This window comes from Pristis pectinata, chromosome 12, assembly GCF_009764475.1.
Source record: "Pristis pectinata isolate sPriPec2 chromosome 12, sPriPec2.1.pri, whole genome shotgun sequence".
Classification (NCBI taxonomy): Eukaryota; Metazoa; Chordata; class Chondrichthyes; order Rhinopristiformes; family Pristidae; genus Pristis; species Pristis pectinata.
Genome location: NC_067416.1, coordinates 16,025,684 through 16,040,679, shown reverse-complemented (window position 1 = coordinate 16,040,679; position 14,996 = coordinate 16,025,684). Strand labels below are relative to the sequence as shown.

General features: G+C 38.4%; 1 protein-coding gene across 6 annotated transcripts in view; it reads right to left on the bottom strand.

The window, feature by feature from the left end:
• ccdc186 (coiled-coil domain-containing protein 186) overlaps nt 1-10,230 on the bottom strand; it is an 82,386-nt gene extending 72,156 nt beyond the window's left edge. For 3 of the 6 annotated variants that reach the window (XM_052027540.1, XM_052027544.1, XM_052027545.1), the window contains exons 1-2: nt 9,936-10,230; nt 1,976-2,150 (exon numbers count right to left, since the gene is read on the bottom strand). The gene's annotated coding sequence lies outside the window, so the exon portion shown is untranslated. Of the gene's footprint in view, nt 1-371; nt 443-1,975; nt 2,151-9,935 lie in introns of all 6 variants that reach the window. The other 3 variants (XM_052027542.1, XM_052027541.1, XM_052027543.1) reach the window with 3 other exon arrangements.
• Between the last annotated feature and the right edge of the window lie 4,766 nt (nt 10,231-14,996).

Sequence of the window (14,996 nt, the reverse complement as noted above, 5' to 3'; positions counted from 1 at the left end):
TAAGCTCAACACAATTCCCAGAGATAGAAACAGAAAATGCTGGGAACATTCACCAGATTAGGCAGAAAAATAAAAGTTAACTTTTCAGGTCAAATACCCTTCATCAGAACTGGAAAACTTTCTCTCTCTCTCTCTCTCCTACTTAATGAAGGATAATTTCCCTACAACATTAACTCTGTTTCTCTTTCCACATATGCTGCCTAAGCTGCTGAGTGTTTCCAGCATTTATTTTAAATGTCCACTATTTTCAGTTTTTCTGATTTTCATCATTTCCACAGACATGCTGGATCAGGCAGGGTGGAAAAGGTAAAGGACCATCAAAGAGCGGCTGGAAGGGTGATGTACAGAACAACTTCAGGTTCTTGACTTACTGGAGCTGCTTATGGGGCCAGGAAGGCTATAGACCGGATAGCCATCACCTAAGCCAGAGATGTATCAATGCCTGTGTGGAAAGGATTACCAATGAAAAAGGGGAAAATTTAAGTCAGTTAAGGATGCAGTAAAGGAAAACCCACTGTTGAAAATTATAAGTAAAACACCAGCTGAACATATGGACAAGGGAGGGGTAGTTATCGAATTAGGAGATTAATTTTCAAACAAATATATGTAGCATGAGAAAATATCTTAATCAAAAAAAAAGCAAATTCAGTTAAAGAATACAATATAGTACTATTATTGACCTGGTTACAAGCTGGTCACAACTGACAGTTGCCATTCCAGGTTGGAAGACTTTTTTTAAAAAAGGTAGATTAGCCATGGGTTGGAGAGGAAGCCACAGGCAAGGAGAAAGGAAGATATCTCGGGTGGCTGTGTGGAAAGTCTCATCATTGGAATAGATACAACAGAGAAAGAGGAACTGGGAGAATGGAATGGAAGCCTACAAGAGGCATTTTACTTCTTGATGAATGACATTTCATTAATTGATAACTTCTATAATCCAGAGTTGGCTGATTGGTAAGTAATCTTCTATGTCCGTTATAGAATGACAGAAAGTGGGCGAGTTTGGTAGAGGACTTTTGTTTTGTGGAATCTGAGAGCAAGACTCATCTTCTCAAATGCTTCAATGAACAAATCATTGATGACTTGGAGCTCTTCAATGTGCCAGCGCAGCATTTGTCAACAGAGAAAAACAGTGTTTAAAGATCAAAACCTCAACCCTCATTGTTTATAGACAGCAGTGATCCCTGCCCTTCCACATGCACCCAGGATACCTGCAGAAGGCACCAGATAGGTACCATTAATGCTGGATTTGCAAGATCCTCCAAGTTCACTGGAAGGATAAGAATCTCCTGATTCACCAGCATGTTGACTAGATTGGAGGACTTAAGTTATGGAGGAGAGACAGGATAGGCTAGGTTTGCTTTCCTTAGAGGAAAGGAGGCTGAGGTATATGAAATTAAGAGGCATAGATAAGAGTAGGTAGTCAGAATCTTCTTCATGTGGTAGAGATACCAAAAGGTGAACGGAAGGAGTTTTAAAGGGGATCTTAGGGGATTTTTTAAATATATACAGTGAGTGGTTGATATTGGTAACTCATCACTGGAGGAGAAGGAGGAGTCAGAGAGAATCACTACATTTAAGAGACTTTAGACATGCAATTAAATAGGCAAGGCACAGAAGGCCACGGACCAAATGCAGGCAAATGGAATTACTGTAGATGGGCAAAAAGGTTGGCATGGTTATGGTGGGCTGAAGGGCCTGTGCTGTACAAACCTATGACTCTATGATTCTCCCGGGCCAAGGTTCACAGCACTGAACCTATAACGACATACTCAGTTCAGGAATATTCTCAAAGGCCCCCTGAAAACAATGCAACATATTGATTTATTCCTGGAGATCCCAGGCATAGGACCTCTCAAAGTGAGGCTTCAGCTTGCCTTCGTACCATCTCTTTTGGCTAGAGAAAAACAGAGAGCTAGGAAAAGAGAACCTGACAAGAAAGATGATTCTCAAGCATTCAGATGCAGTGGCCTACCTAATGGCACTTATTCCTCAAGAGCAAGACTTGGATGCAGGTGGGTGCAACTTCATAGAAGATGCTCACGTTGTTCTGGTGATGCTCCTGCTTGATCCCCAGGATTCAGTGCAAGCATCAGTGGTGGAAACCCTCAAGGGCCTTAATGTGGTGTCAGTAGATGGTCCAGGTTTTCCTGCAGTAGAGAAAGGTAGTTAGCACAACAATTCTCCAAATCAAGTCCATGGAGGGAAGGCTCCATTCTGAGGCTACAAACTCCACTTTCTGAAGCAACGTGCCTCAACTTCTGAATAAAGTATGTATCTAGAATTGGGATTTTCAATCATCTGAAGACCCAGGGAGTCTAAAAAATGTCATCCTCAACTGTGATGAACTCCTGTCACCACCACCTCGAGAGCATAATTATATCTTTCCCACAAGTCTACATCTCCATAGCATTGTGGAATGTCTTCACCAAAAGGACTGCAGTGGTTCAAGGCAGCAGCTTACCACCACCTTAAGGCAAGGAAGAATTGGCAGTAAATGTTGCCCTTGCCAGTGATGCCTAGATCCTAACAAAATTTTTTTTTAAAAAAATGCATCAAAAGGTTTTACAGCACTAAATATCGAAATGCAAGCTCTTTTAGGAACCGGTCCTAAATGTTTGACCTTAAAGATTTAACCATAAGGTGTGGCTTGATATTTCATTGTGCAATTCTAAAAAGATCTTGGAGGTAGATGAAATCATCAATGGAGGGTGTGAACAAAAACAGCAAGGGATAGGGAAATAATTTCAATTATAGAATTTTCTGCTACACAGAAACCAAGCTGCTTAAATAACTTAATGAAAGTTTAATATTTAGAATTGATTTTTTTTTAAATAGTCAGGCAAATATTTCGCAGAAAGCTCTGTGAAAAATATGTTATGACTACGTAAATTAAAAGTCTCCAAAACCACTGAGAACCACACCTGTTACTTACAAGTACCACTTGTCTGTTTAAGCACGTGTATAAAAGGTGCTTGCAAAAAGCTTGCACAGAAAGCTTTGTCTCTACATATCAGGGCACAATGAGTGCACCAAGTGTGCAATGATGAGCTTACTTGCCTTTAGAGGCCATTTTTACCCAAGATTCCTTCATTGAAACATATCAGGAAGCCAATTGCCCCAGAGTAGCTAAACCATCTGTCCAGCTATTAAGAACAAGAAGAAATTCAGAAGTCCCATAGAAATTGTGCATAAACAAACTGGTATAAGGGACATCAGAGACTCAAAGCCATCAAATCTATTCGCAAATACCAATGTACAATGCAAGTAATTATCCTCTTCAACAGCTGAAATCTCAGGAAGGATGTGTTGACGTTGGAGAGGGTTCAGAGGAGATTTACGAGGATGATTCCAGGAATGAAAGGGCTTACGTATAAGGAGTGTTTGTCGGCTCTTGGACTGTACTCACTGGAGTACAGAAGAATGAGAGGGGACCTCATAGCGACATTTAAAATATTGATAGGAAAGGACAGAGTAAGTGTGGCTAGGCTGTTTCCCTTGGTGGGTGAGTCCAGGACCAGAGGGCACAATCTTAGAATTAGAGGGTACAGTTTCAAAACAGAGATGAGGAAAAATTTCTTTAGCCAGAGGGTGGTGAATTTGTGGAACTCCTTGCCACGTACAGCAGTGGAGGCCAGATCAGTGGGGGCGTTCAAGGAGGAGATAGGTAGATATCTAAATAGTCAGGATATCAAGGGATATGGGGATAAGGCCGGAAATTGGGATTAGAATAGTTTTTTTTCCCCCCATTCCCCATTTCTCAATTCTATTTCCCTTTCCTTGGAGCAGACTCGACGGGCCGAATGGCCTGCTTCTGCTCCCTTGTCTTGTGATCATAACATAATCTAACCATCCTCACAACTGATGTAACTGCATTGTTAGCTGAGAATGAGATTCAAATTACTGGTTCAGTTCCTTTTCTAAGATACAACATTTATAAACTATGGAAGCATCAATCCAAGTTCTGGGAAAATGGGAATAGTATGGTGTATGAAAATGGAGGCAGGTGAAAGGAGAATATAAATCAGCAAAAGTGGTGATTTACACCACAAATTTCAAATCAAGCAAAAGCATTTTATCTATCCATGCTGTAAAGAGCATTATACTGTCTACAAAATAACCCTTGGTGATTTTTAAGGGTGAATTTTTGTACAACATTCTAAATAGCCAGTATAATTTAATTAGAAAAATAAACAAAATACTTTTCCTCAATGATACCACTTATATTTAATGATGCTTCAAACAGGGGCTTCAGGAATTAAACAAATACTGAGCTTTCAAGGCATACCAATAGCAAAACTGTTGGAAAAAAGGCAATAATGTAAGAATTAAATCATTTTCCTATTGTCCATTCATTTTTTTTAAATTAGAACTTGGGAATAAATTGGCCACTTCTGATCCATAAATATATTTAAAGAAAAATGAAATTTAAATTTGTCTCAGGAAAACAAATTATGAGTTGCAAATCATTCTAACTATTCCAATTAAAAACTGGCTGGACACCATGGGATCCAGAAAGCATTTTACAGTTCATCAAGTATATTTCTTCATTATGATCTTCCCTTGAACTTTACGATTCAGAATCTTTAAGGATTATGATCATTTCATCTTATGCAAACTATATCATAACTTTATCATGAACCAAAATACTATGTTTAGAAAGAAAGAATTATGACTGACAAAGTGAGATAGAAAATGGAATACTTAGTCTACAGCAATGCTTAAATAATATTGATCATTTTGCACTTCCTGAGTAGATCAAATCCAATAGGGCACTGGCAACTATTACTTACATTATGGTGTTACTAATAGCACGTGAAAGGGAAATGCCTTTGCACATCTACTATTTGAAAAGAGAATATGGACCTTTTTTTTTGAATTGCATGGTGCTGCTGCAACATTCAATTTCTGGTCACGAAAAGGGGCTAATTTTCCTATTAGTAAAATTATAGTGACTGAGGAAAAAAAAAATCAGCAAAAGACAAACGACAATTCATACGTATACTCGAATATTCTAACAAAACTGTGATGTTCCTCACTGAACAACAATGGAAGCAAAAAGCTATACTTCGGCATCATACTCATCTTGATGAGAAAAATACATTAATGGTGGCAAAGTAGAAACAATAATTGGATAGTCAATGTCACTTCAGTAGTTGATTAAGCTGCCCAAAAAGCCATTCAGGTTTAATGGCTTATAATTATGACAACATTAAGATGTCATAATCTATCCACATCCAACCAATTTCATTAAAATTAAATTTATCCTAACTTCTTGTGTCAGCTTTTATTTTCCCACTGTGAAATAGTGATGAAGCAAAATGACACGTCATATAAAGACTCCAAAGCTCTTTCAGTTGAATTACAGAAGATACTCCAAATAATACAACAGATTACTCATCAGGACCACAGAACAAATTTAGTTAAAAAACAGTTTGCTCTGAGATTAGAAAAACATTCAAAGTAACATGATTGTTTCATTAAATCAAGCACATTTTGTGCACAGAATGCCTTGATGGAGGTATAGTCCTGCAATATTGTTTACTTTCATCATTTATTTAACAAGTACATTGTGACTACCTTCATGACAAAGACTAACAGATTCAGTGTTTCCAGTATAGCATGGTTTTTAAGAATGGGATGCTCAGCAAAATCATTCAAAGTTAGAGCTCCAGAAGCCAAGGACAATGCAGTTTCTAGTGAGGTAGCAACAACCTTGTGCAAAATTTCAAAACGTCCCTAGATTGCGAGTTCAACTCCCATTGTATAAACCTAGCTAGGCTCACATTTCAATGTACTTCTGGACGACTGCTGCACTGTTAGAGATGCTGCTTTCGAATGAGATATTAAACCAAGCTCTCTCTAATAGATACAAGATATCCAATGGGTACTTTATGAAGATCATCAGCAAAGTACTACCAGTGTCCTGAGCAATATTTATCCTTTTTTCCCTATTCATAAAAAAAATTCTGAAGTATATAAATTTTCATTGGAATTGGTTTATTCTTGTCATGTGTACCAAGATACAGCGAAGAACTTTTGTTTGCTCCCATCCAGGCAAATCATGCCATACACAAGTACATCAAGATAGTAAAAAGAAAACAGAATGCAGAATATAGTGCAGCAGCTACAGAGAAAGTGCAGTGTAGGTAAACAAATAAAGTGCAAGGGCCACTGCAAGGTAGTTTGGGAGATCAAGAATTCATCTTTAGCATAGGAGAGTTCTGTTCAAGATTCTGATAACAGCAGGATAAAAGCTGTCCTTGAGTCCTATGGTATACACTTTCAAGCTATTGTATCCTCTCTTGATGGAAGAAGAGAGAATGATCAAGGTGGGAGGGTCCTTGATTATGTTGGCTCCTTTCCAAAGGCAGAGGGAAGTGTTATTGGAGTCAATGGGGGGGGGGGGGGGGGGGGTAAGGCTGGTTTGAATGATGTGCTGAGCTGCATTCAAACTCTCTGCAGTCTTGGGCAGAGTAGTTGCCATACCAAGCTGTGATGTATCCGAATCGGATGCTTTCTATGGTGCTTTTGTAAAAATTGATAAGGGTCAATGGGGACTTGCCAAATTTCTTTAGCCTTCTGAGGAAGTAAAGGCATTGGTGCACTTTCTTGGTTGTAGCATCAATGTGGTTGAACCAGGACAAATTGTTGGTGATATTCACATCTAGGATCTTCAAGTTCTCACCCATCTCCACCTCAGCACCACTGATACAGACAGGGCTGTGTACTCCACCCCGCTCACTGAAGTCAATGACCAGCTCCTTCATTTTGCTGACATTGAGGGATAGGTTGTTGGCTTGACACCATGCCACTACTTAAAGCCAACATTTTGTTATTCCATTACTTAACAATAACACATCATCAGTTATAATTGATTTGCAAACTTAAAGTAAATAACCCTTAAACAACATGGTTAAAACAGATCAAATGGTTACTTCTTTTTAATGCTGTTTTAGGGACATGCTGTTTTATCAAATGAGTTACTATAACTCCCAAAGTATTTAATTGGCTGCAAGATGCTTTGGACATCCTGATCTAATGCCCTTTTGTCATACTTTCAAACTTAAAAGACAACACATTAAAACAGAAGGTTTAATTAGGCACAGACATAAAATACAATCTGCTAGTCTATTTCAACTAAAATTATTGATAGTGAAGACACGTGCATTCAACGCTATGCACTGCGATTTCTGAAGATACCCTTAATCACTTTTGATCTGTTTGTCAAGACACCCAGCAGTTCTAGTGGCAGAGCTTTTGTTTTACATTGCAGCATTGCCAGTAAATTCACTCCAATCAGCCATGCAATTGTAATATAATGACTTAACGTGGAAGGTAAAGACAATGGAAAAACTATTAGGCTAATCCAACACTTCCCGAGCTCAAAAATATTGTGTCAAAAAAAGTTTCAGATCTTCAGTTCTAGATCACATTAACAATTTACATCATCAATAGAATTGTTTATTAGATCTGGAACAGTGGCTTTCAAACCTTGACAAGATTCCCTTGCAAGCAGAGGCTGCCGATGTTGCAGAAAATATTTATAGTTAAAATACTGCAAACAAAAACCTGCATGTTCAATCAACAATTACAGAAATCTAATGACCACAAAGACTCAGAATCCCATGAATCTGACTATGGTTTGGGATCTTAGCTTAAAAACCTGGACTAACACATTGTCATGTATATTTGAAGAAGTACATATGCCTATCTTTGGAAACATCAGATCTTTAAAAAAAGGATGAATTAACTGTTACAGCATTCACTGAAATAAATGACAATTTATCTCACCATTTTCACCCCATGCAGGCAAATGAGGGAAAGTAAAGGAATTTCAGACTCTTATTTAAGGTTTGCTAATTTTTCCTCATCCCTCTCTAACATCTGTCGTGTAAATTTGATTTAACAGAATTTTTTCCTGATACTCTTGACATAAAAAACAACTATTACCAATCAACCAGAATCACAAAGCATTATTAATGTATTAAGATAATTAAGATCATAGGAAAAGGTACATAGAGTTCATCTACTGTTCTGGTAGTCACAAGACATGATAATGGAATTATTGACTAATTACCTCAAACTTATAGGCAAGGAAACACAAATTGCCAAAAAGCTTTAGAATCCATACATTAAAAATGCCACCTACACCTCAAGATGCTGCACTTGTCATTTGTGTCTCAAACTGTATACCAAAATATTATTATCTGAATAAAATTTATATAAAAAATTGGAACCAGTTTGCAATTAATTTAATTATCCAACAGATGTGGATGTCACATGCAAAGCCAACATATTTTACTCCAACAGTCCTCTGAAAGTAGTAGACCATTTGAGAAAATGGTCAAAAGTTGACCATATTGCTGAGTTGGAGTCATATTAGAGCTGGACCAGGAAAGGATGATAGTTCACTCATGTCCTTCAGGAAAGAAAATCTAAGTATACGTGTTAATCAATCCAACATTACTAATACTAACCTTACTGTATATAATGAACTGTATTTAATATAAGCGATCACCATGTTATGGGGTGGGGGTGGGGTTGCATTCATAGAAAAACGGGCTATATTGCTATTTTCTCGAATGTGAAGCTGCATCATCTGCCCATGAGTCAAGAAATACAAGCTGAAAATAAGTTTGTGTTGATTTATTTCTTTCCACATAAATTCCATCAGAGCAAATTTTATTCCAGATCTCAAATTTCTGGGTAGCGAATTGTGAATAACATCCTTCCTTGGAGTTTATTTCTTTGTTGTCCCCTTTGGGAAACAATTAGAATTTTCAACAATGAATTTTAAGCTGAATTCCTAAATATATTCCTATTCTGTATTTTATCAGTCTGCCAGATCAAGTAAGTTATCGAGTTCCTCCATGGCAAAGGGTGATGCAAAAAACTTACTTCGCTCTTTTACTGAAAATAAAACAACTGCAAATGTTGGAAATCTAAAATAAAAACAGAAACTTCTTAAAAATATTCAGGTCAGACAGCAACTGTGAAAAGAGAAACAGTTAACATTTCAGCTCTTCTTTTGCCTGTTGCCTTGCCTTGAACTCGTTCCACGAAGAGGCCCCATTCCATCCCTCATTATCTTAACACGGTACAGCTAAAAAATTCTTACTCTTCAATTCAAAATTTTTCTCGTCACTTTGATGCCCTGTTAGTGAACCTTTTGGAATATTATATATTACAGATAAAAGAAAAAAAATAGGTTTGCTGAACTTTGATATGTTGTGGTAAGGAAACTGGATACTGATAAGATATATGTCCTTGTTATCAAATGCTATTATATTTATAACGTTGTGTAGTGTTTTACTAGCGAAAACACTTGGCTTGCAGTAGAACGCAGCCTTGAACTATTTCGTTCTACGTTTTTTTGCCATTCAAAACTGTACTTTATATTAAATATCATATATGGTGCTCTCCCAAAGATAACACAAATGTAATTGGTATCTATGATACTGACACCCGCATCATCATGTGTAAAATATTTTTTTGTTGCAACATCTGCTGCAGTTTTTTTTGCCCGGTTAACATAATGTGAAACCAGATTAGGATAACAATAGGGTTGATGTGATGAAATTATTATAATGATTTGATAATCCAGGCGCAGTAGTCAAAAGATCGCATCCACAACATCTGCATAACAATGACACTCATGCATACATAGCTGGGATTCCAGCAGAGTATGTCTCACACACACAAAATCACAGCACGTAAATAAATGTTAAAAGCATAAAAAAAACAAGCGCGATCAACTGGTCAAGGAGAAAGCCAGGAGAGTGGGAGGGACGAGCTACAATCCATGGCCTGCACCCTGTTCAATTGCTAGGGAGAAGTGGGCTAGGTAGACAGGGAGTGGGATGGGATGGGAGGGTTGCGGGTTAAGGTGCACTGAGCGGAGAAAATATCGAGAAACACTTAACCGGACTCACCGCAATCTCACCTCATCCAGCCCGGCCCCGGCCTTACTCCCAGTCCCAGTCCCGGTCCAAGTCCTCCTCAGGGTTGCACCATCTCCCAGTCCGGGATAGGATCGCTGCAGCTTCTGTTTCAATATCAGCGGTGCAACGCCAGCGTCTACTCACGCCCGAAAACTGCTCGTCAAGGTGACAAAACCAAACGCTGTAGCTTCCACCTTCACTACCGATCGCAATCAATGCCGCAGCTCCGGCCTCCGAAGCCTCCCTCCGTCACTGCCGCAGCTCCAGGCTCTGACACGACAACAAATATGGCGTTACCACACTGACAGCCTCCTGCCAAGCGGCCTAACCAATCACTACCTAATTAATCCCCGGTCATCCGCCCTGCCAACATGATGACCAATCGTAAGTAACCAGTCTCTGACGTCATGAGACACCCCCGCTTCAAACCAATCAGCTGCCAGGCAATTAACCTCAATAGTAACAACTATTTTTTTTCACAGTCACAGTGGGCAAGTCTATGCCAATGATTTAACCGAGGAGTTGTCCTTATTACTATATTTGTGAATAATATTATAAAGTTCTATATATAAATGCATCATCTACAACTCTTTGATGCTTAATACAAATTATCATTTGCAACATAAAGTGCTAGTTTTTGAAACTAAATCATTTAAGGTCACATTGATCGTAAATGAACGTTGCTGATAAATATGCTCCCAAAATGCAAAAAACATTTCGTGTTCAGATGTATATGATCTTTGAATCTGAAACCCTGATATTGTGAAAAAGCACAATGTTGACAGCACCACTATGACTCAGAGTCAAGCAAAAGATCAATTTTGTTAATGCTGGTTCATTTCCTGTAACATTTCTCTAAGGTGAAAAAGAAAACAAAATATGCACTTTCTGCTTAATGTCCTTTCTTGTTTTCTGTGGTAATGCTAGCTTTTATCACAATACCTTTTCCTCTTTTTTCTGCCTCGTATTTTCTCTCATTTTCTTGGCAAATTTCAATGGCTTTTTACCACTTGTTTTCTGAATAGTTCTGTAAATCTTCATTACACCCACTCTGACATATTTTCCTCCTCATCCTTTATATACATACATCTAAGTATGTTTTTATCTTATCTCCTGCAGAATATAGACTTGAAGTTCTGGTATTACAAAAAGATGTGCACCACTATCAAAGATTTGTACGCTTTCCTTTGGTACATTTATGTAAGGTATGTAAATATTTTACATAGGATGTGGTTAATCTATGTGTATCAATGATGCAACCATCATCTTTGACAAAAAAAAACAAACTGTTGCAAGAACTCAGGATGTATGGTCTCTACCTGAAACGTCAACAATTCCTCCTCCCCCACAGATGCTGCTCGACCCGCTGAGTTCCTCAAGCAGTTCATTTTTTTGCTCCTATTTCCTGCATCTGCAGTCTCTTGTGCCTTTATCATCTTTGACAAACCTGGGTGTTAGACTAGAATAAAGTACATAACCCTGTTTTAACGTTTAGGTGTACTGCGGATATTATTGCAGTTAGGGTTCAACAGAACTTCTTGCAAAATCTAAGGTTCATCGAAAATACAATGCCACTAGTGATAAGAATAGTCTTCAGGTATGCTGCAGATTGGCGGAGGTGGGAAAAGTCATATAAAAAAAAGAAATTGTTACATCTCACAAAGACCACTGCTGCATCTTGATCATCATGGGACCCTGGAGAAACTCCCATAGTTGTGAGGTAATAACAACAAAATTAGTAGAAAGTGGCCCTAAATGTCAAAGCTACCAGATACAGGCTCAATTAATGTCTATGTACACATACTGATGGGTCAGCCCAGAGAGGGCACTCTTAAACTGTACAAGCCAATTTTAAATTAAGATTAAAACAAGCCAGCTTTTGTCTGCAGCATAATGGAAAACCCTGGCTGTAAATTGCAAACACAATATCGGCTTGAGCACTGTGGTACTGTTTTGGTAGAAAACAAAATGCTGGCTCAAGCACAAGCAAGCTTCATATGTAGCCTGGGGAGTTTAACAAGGCTTCTGAATCCTTCATATCCCACATGGAGAGGATGGAAATATTCTTTCATAGTCGGCAATGTGATGTGGAGGATAGTGCTGAAAATATACAGGCATTGAATTATGCCACAAGGTACTGAAGGAAAGCAATTTTACTCACAGAAACTAGCTTAAAATGAAATCACACACTCAGTAATTTGGTTGCTTCATAGAAAGCTAAAGATATCTCATTTTCAGAGATTGTTCCTATTTCAACCAACAGACTTTTGATATAACGTAGAGTTATAAATTCAGTGCATGCAATTAGAAAATGGGGGAAACAGCAAGTAAATTAAATTGATAAATTGGTTAATTATTGTCACATGTACCGAGGTACAGTGAAAAACTTTGTTTTGCATACCATCCATACAGATCATTTTATCACATCAGTGCATTGAGGTAGTGCAAGGAAAAACAATAACAGAATGCAAAATAGAGTGTTACAGTTACAGAGAGAGTGCAGTGCAGCCAGACAATAAGGTCCAAGGCCATAACGATTTAGATTGCGAGGTCGAGAGTCCATCTTATCGTTCTAGGGGACCGCTCAATAGTCTTATAACAGTGGGATAGAAGAGGTCCTTGAGCCTGGTGGTACGTGCTTTCAGGCTTTTGTATCTTCTGCCCAATGGGAGGGAGTAGAAGAGAGAATATCTGGGCTGTGTGGAGTCTTTAATTATGTTGGCTGCTTTACTGAGGCAGTGAGAAGTGCAGACGGAGTCCATGGAGGGGAGGCTGGTTTCCATGATGTGCTGAGCTGTGTCCACAACTCTCTGCAGTTTCTTGCAGTTTTGGGCAGAGCAGTTGCCACACTAAGCCATGATGCATCTGGAACAGGATGCTTTCTCTGGTGCATCGACAAAAATCTGTGAGGGTCAAAGGGGACAGGCCAAGTTTCTTTAGCCTCCTGTGGAAGTAGAGATGCTGGTGAGTTTCTGTGGCATCTATGTGGTTGGTCTTGAACTTGAAGCTCTCAACCCTCTCAACCTCAGTGCTGCTGATGTAAACAGAAGCCTGTGCACCACTCGGCTTCCTACAGTCAATGACCAGCTCTTTCGTTTTGCTGATAATATAAGTGATTATATTGATGAGTTTAAAGATCTATCAAGGCATTGTAACCTTGGTGTGTTTTTAGATAAGAACTGATGGATAAAACTAATTTTATGTGTGGGCTGAGGGATGAAAGAATTAAGTCTAAACTGTCAGGCACAAAAATCCTCATATTTGCTTTGGCTTACACGGAGATACCAAGCAAGAATGCTCCAAAATCCACCAACCACAAATATAATAGCAGTGGACAGCCAAAGGAAAGATCCTAAAACTCAGAAACAGGGATAACAACATGTAACCACCAGTGGCACCGGTCAGCAATACAGATGTACTGACATTTATTTGAGCTTTTTTTAAAAAAGAACTACTCCTGCTAGAAGGAAAAGCAGCAGCTTATAAAAGAGTGTTTTTTCTAATACAACTGTTACGGACTCAGTGAAAGTCCCTTTAAGATAGAGAGTGTGTGTGTATGTGTGTGTGGGGCGTGCTTACATCAATAGAAGATAAAGGACGTAATGACGTTGTTGAAGAAGAAGAAGAAGAGAGAGAGAGAGAGAAGGGAGAGAGACACCAGCCTGCTAGTTTTCTCTATCGATGGATGAGAAACAATAACTGTGTCTGCCACTGAAATCCATGTATGGAAGTTGGAAGTAATCCGGTGGAGTTCACTTTATTGCTGACCTGTAGAAGGAAACAGGTACTTGTGTGTGGACGACCACGATTCGGATGCTTTTCGGGGTGAGGAAGTCACTACCGAGTAAACACTGGAGTGTCGTTTGGGTTCCATCGTGGAACATTTGGATTTCGTATTTACTCTCTCTATGTTTCTCTACGTCTACGTCTTATCTTCAGACAACGGTGGTTGTTGAAGAAGCCCTTGCTCATGTTTCACCTTATGACTTGCGGAACTGAACTTTAAGAACCATTCCGGAACTTGGAGTTTGGGACTTTGTCACACACACACACACGAAGAGTTTAGTTTTGGGGTTAACGTTCAAGGTTTAACATTTTTGAATTCTAACATACTAACATTTTTACTTTTATTTTACGTATTATCATAAGTAGTGATTAATAAAATAGTTTTTAACACTGAATCATGCTCAGTGTGTTTCTTTCGTTGCTGGTTCATGACACAACACCAGTACAGAAAGAATGAGATTCTCATAAGAAACCACGATGAGGAAGTATGCAAAATATTTCGACTTCTGCAGATGACACAAATTTATTTCATGTACCATCCATGTTGCAAGCAACTGGAGTGTGAGACAACATGACTTTAGGTTAGAGTCCTTACTGATGGTAACTCATTAGTGATTCAGATCTACATATTTGCAGATGGGTCTATTATGATAATACTTATGACAAGCAATTCAGATACTTGCCCTTAGTAAGAGTATGGCCAATCAAGATTTATTCAGGAGAGTTTCTGAAGCTTTTAGGACAGATGCAATATATGATACACCACAATGGCCAGAATCTAAAATTACCAATGATTGTGGATAATTGTAATGAGCATTTGGTTCCATTGGGCAAAGACTGACTTGCATGATTCCAATTCAATTAGAAGGACATATTCAGCATTCACATAAGTTATGTTTGGAACACTGTTCTCCAAATATATTAACATTTTCAAAGATGCCAGAGCAGGAATCAACAGATATATGGCACACATACCATTTAAATTTAGGCCACTGGGCAACTCAGATGGTAGAAAAAAATCAAGAATGCATAAACCAGTGAGATTGCTTGACAACTTCAAGGTAAATTATGCCCAGTTGGCAGGATTTACTTTTTAGAAAACCTGATCTTTTACATGCTAGGATGAGAACATTTAAAAATACCTCACAATTAATAAACATTAAAGCTCTGTATTACTACACTGTCAAATTCTCACTAAAGATCTTGCAGTCTACTATGGACAACATTTTGCAGGTTATGACAATTGTCTCTGCAATTAAGATCTAC